This window comes from Petaurus breviceps, unplaced genomic scaffold, assembly GCF_028583685.1.
Source record: "Petaurus breviceps papuanus isolate PSGF00001 unplaced genomic scaffold, PetGlider_PUasm1.0 90925, whole genome shotgun sequence".
Taxonomy (NCBI): domain Eukaryota; kingdom Metazoa; phylum Chordata; class Mammalia; order Diprotodontia; family Petauridae; genus Petaurus; species Petaurus breviceps.
The window spans coordinates 14,752,410-14,757,079 of record NW_027187380.1 but is presented as its reverse complement, the minus strand read 5'-3'; the positions used below and the strand labels follow the sequence as shown (position 1 = coordinate 14,757,079).

Below are 4,670 nucleotides of genomic sequence, written 5' to 3'. Positions count from 1 at the left end.
TTGGCCAGTGGGTCAATAAGGTTGTTACATTCTCTGAGCCAGGAGAAGGCTATATAAGCCCTGATGTGTAGCTTTGTTTTGGGACTCACTTTGAGAAGTGTTCTGTGATTTGATCTGAATTCTGGGAAGCCGTTGTTGAGAGTCTCCCGGCTTTGAAAAACCCAGATGCTGATTTGGTATGGATGTAATGGTTGGACAATTTGGAAATCTGTCTACTTGATCTGTTTCTGTCTTGATAATTCTTCCTGTATGCTTTGAAGTTCGGGGTGCTGACCTCTTTCCCCTGAACAAGGTAAACGATATATGTCTGACTGATTAAAGTGAGCTTGTTAACCCATTTTGAGTTGCTTTCCTTTAACAAAGCAGATCCAAGAACCTGTGGTAGCGCCAAACCCTGAGGATGCCGGGGTGCTTGCCGCTACAGCAAGTCACTTAACCCTGCCTGTCTCAGTTTCCTCATCTGTAAAATGAGGAAGTTGGAGAAGGAAATGGCAAATCACTCCAGTATCTCTGCCAAGAAAACCCCAAAATGGGATTGTGAAGAGTCAGACGTGGCTGAAAAGCGACTAACAAAACCAGAAAGCTCCTACTATGAGTCAGGGCTAAGTGCTTGAGATACAATTAATAAAAAGAAAGACAATACTTGCCCTCAAGGAGGATACAGTCTAATGGGGAGGGGGCGGAGGGAGATTGGTGATAACCCACAAAAAGCATTCAGAAAGGGCAGGGAGAAGAGAGGGAGACCACGGGGTACCCAGTGTACGGGGTCTCTTGTTCTGTGGAGTTGAAATCAAGAAGGGTGGCAAATGCAGAGATGAAAAGAGCAGTTTCTGCCCTCCATAAAGGAAGACATCTGGAGGAGTGCATAGTCTGTCCTACAGTCCTCCAATCACAGAGGAGAGGAGACTGAGGGAGGTGGTGTCAGGCAAGGCTTGAGTTAGCACTAAGGTGACAAGATGAGACGTGATGAGTGGTACCTGGGAGGCGCATTCTGTTCTGGTAGAGGTGAAACCAGGCAGGGCAGTCAAGCAATGACCAGAGTTCTCTGGTCTGCTATCTCCCTTGGGTGTTCCATTCTGGGGCACTTCCATGGTCTTCAATCTCCCTGGTGTATCCCTGGAATGAATACTACTGCAGGCTTTCAGACTTTCTCAGGCATTGAGGGCAGGGTGTTGCTGTAGTTTTCCTATCCCTCCTGAATGAGCCCCTCTCGGAGCTCTTCTGCCAGCGCCTCACTTGGACACCTCATCTTTTGCTGATTTCCCTGTCAGGTCACCACCCTTAGCTAGGCACAAGCCTAGCTTCTGCCTGTCTTGTGTAACCTTGGGCTGGATGAATGAGTTTATTGATATTTCCCTTTAGATTTCTTTATTGTTATTGATTCTGGTTCTCCCACTTCCCCCATACCTTTCTTCTTTTTTTTTTTTTCCTGAAATGTACATAGGAGACCTGGTTTCCTCTATGACTTTTCATGCTACTATTTTAACCAGAAGTCCCCTGGGCTAGAGGATTTTAAAGCTCCTTTTCAGCTCTAAGACTTGTTTCTATGATTCCCCATGCTACAGGACTAGGAGTCACATAACTCAGGCTCAGGATCAGATTGCTTCAGATTGTCTCTTTCTCTTTCAAGGCTGAGAAATTCAATTTAATTTAATACAAAAATATTTATGAAGAATTGGTGAGTCAAAGAATAAATCATAGAAACAATAGATGATTTCATCAAAGTAAATGGATTTGAGATAGAGCCAAATTAGTTCTTAAGAAAAATACATATCTCTAAACATGTGAATAAACAAAAGGAAAAACAACAGATCATTGAATTGATCATGTAACTAAAAAAAAACCTAGAAAAGCAACAAATAAACCCAACTAAACACAAAAATAAAACTATGAAAATCAAAGAAGAGATTAACAAAATTTAACCCTTCTCCCCCACCCAAAAGGCAACCTACTATATTGTATTGGTTTTTTTAAATACTTGGAGCTAGTTTAAAAAAAATAACAAAACAGATAAATCATTAGCTAATTAGTTTTTTTTAGCAGTAGAAATACCAATTACTAGCATTAACAAAAGGACAGCTAGGTGATGTAGCAGATATAATGTCAGACCTGAAGTCAGGAAGATTCATCTTCCTGAGCCCAAATCTGGCCTCAGACACTTACTAGCTGTGTGATCCTGGGCAAGTCACTTAACTCTCTTTGCCTCAGTTTCCTCATCTGTAAAATGAGTTGTAAAAGGAAATGTCAAATAATTTCACTATCTTTGCCAAGCAAACCCCAAATGATGTCACAAAGATTCAGACAGGACTGAAAACTGAACAACAAACATTTTTTAAAGCCACAAAAAGTGAAAAGGAAATAGAAAATTATTAGAAACTACTTGTTCAATTATATACCAAAAAATTGATAAATTAAATTGATGAATATTTACAAAACCATTCAGATTAACAGAATAAAAAAATAGAAAATTTAGATAGATTTATACCAGAAAGGTCCCAAAGGAAAAACCAGATGGATTGCCAAGTAAATTCTGCCAAGTATTTGATAACCAACAAGTAATTTGATAAGTATTTGATTGTAATATCACATGAACTATTTGGATTTTTCCAGTTTTTTGGTTTTTTGTTTTTGCTTTTTTGGAGGGGCGAAGGCAGGGCAATTGTTGTTAAGTGACTTACCCAAGGTCACACAGCTAGTAAGTGTTAAGTGTCTGAGGTCAGATTTGAACTCAGGTTCTCCTGACTCAAGGGCTGGTCCTCTATTCACTGCACAACCTAACTGCCCCATGAACTATTTGTTAAAAAAATAAAATGAAATAAAAACAAAGAAGTGATCCTAACAATTTTCTTCTGTGACACAAATATGTTCTTGATACTTACACAAAGAAAAGCCAGAGAAGGGGGAAAAACTATAGATAAATAGCCTCAATTAACATTAACATAAAAAGTAAAAAAAATTAGTAAAGAGGCTAATTAAAAGGCTATTTGAAAGATTAAAGAGTATGAATAGTTTGGACTTATACCAGGAATACAGAGTTGGTTCAGTATTAGGAAAACTGTAAACAAAATAGGCCATACTAATAATAAAAACAAAGCTACATTATTTTACTAATAGCTTCAGGAAAAAAAAAAAGCTTTTAACAAAATAATCATTTATGTTAAAAATATTAAAATAGATAGCCCGGATGAGGAGTATCGCCATTACCGCCGAAGCCGCTGTAGGAGCCTGTGGAGGCTGAAAAGCCTGCTGGCCACACCATGAGATTCCTCTCCAGGTTGATCCTGATAGTGCTGCTCATCTTCCCCACCGAGCTACTGCTTGGGTGTGGCCCCAGAGGGTCAGTAGCTGTGGCCCAAGATGCTACGGAGGATGAAGAAGCACTAGAAGATACAATAATTGAAGATGAAGATGATGAAGCAGAAATAGAAGAAGATGAACCCACAGATTTGGCAGAAGAAAAAGAAGATCCTTCTGGTGAACCTGAAGCCTCACCAAGTGCAGACACAACTATCTTATTTGTAAAAGGAGATTTGCCAGAAAATAACATTGTAAAGTTCCTGGTAGGCTTTATAAATAAGGGTACAGAAGACTTTATTGTTGAATCTCTAGATGCCTCATTACACTATCCTCAGGATTACCAGTTTTATATCCAGAATTTCACAGCTCTTCCTTTGAACACCATAGTGCCACCCCAGAGGCAGGCAACATTTGAGTACTCTTTCATTCCTGCAGAGCCCATGGGTGGGCATCCTTTTGGTCTAGTCATCAATCTGAACTACAAAGATTTAAATGGCAACATGTTCCAAGATGCTGTCTTCAATCAAACAGTTACAATTATTGAAAGAGTAGATGGGTTGGATGGAGAAACGATCTTTATGTATATGTTCCTTGCTGGACTTGGACTACTAGTTCTTGTTGAACTTCATCAGCTTCTAGAATCTAGGAAGAGAAGATCAGCCCAGAAAGTAGAAATGGGTACATCAAACCAAAATGATGTTGATATGAGTTGGATTCCCCAAGAGACTTTGAATCAAATCAATAAAGCTTCTCCAAGGAGGTTGCCCCGGAAACGGACACAGAATCACACAGATCTGTGGGATCTGATGAGTAAATGTTCATTTGTGCAACAATTCAATCTTTACTAAACCTGCCCTAACATATTTTGGCCTGATGGGAATTAGTGCAGAGAAGCCATATCAACATATGAGGAAACTACTACTTCTGTTTGGACTGACTAATCAGAGCTGTGGTGATAATATTGCTGAAAATACACTGCATATGTTTTTTCTAAAGTAACAAATTTGGGTTTTTTAAACCATTAAAAAATATATTAAAATACACAGGAATGAATAGGCCTTTCCTTAATATGAAAAATGTCATCTATCTAAAACCAAGAACCAGCATTGTATAACATGGAGAAACATTAGAGACCTTTTTCTTTAAAATCTGGAGTAAAGGAAGGATGTTCATTACCACCAGTGTTATTTGACAGAGGGGGTAGGGAAATGACCTGACATTTTATTGGTATAAGAAGATCCCTATAAGAAACTTCATTTACCAGTGATGATTGGCACCTTCTCTGCCAATTATCATCTGAAAATGTTGCTGAGAGCATTAAGAGGCTAAATGATTTGCTGGGGATCATAAAGCCAGCATACATTAGAGATGGG

At 39.0% G+C, this 4,670-nt stretch overlaps 1 pseudogene; it reads left to right on the top strand.

Annotated features, from left to right (window-relative positions):
- The first annotated feature begins 3,156 nt into the window (after positions 1-3,156).
- LOC138152263 (translocon-associated protein subunit alpha-like) lies at positions 3,157-4,336 on the top strand (annotated as a pseudogene).
- The last annotated feature ends 334 nt before the right edge of the window (positions 4,337-4,670 follow it).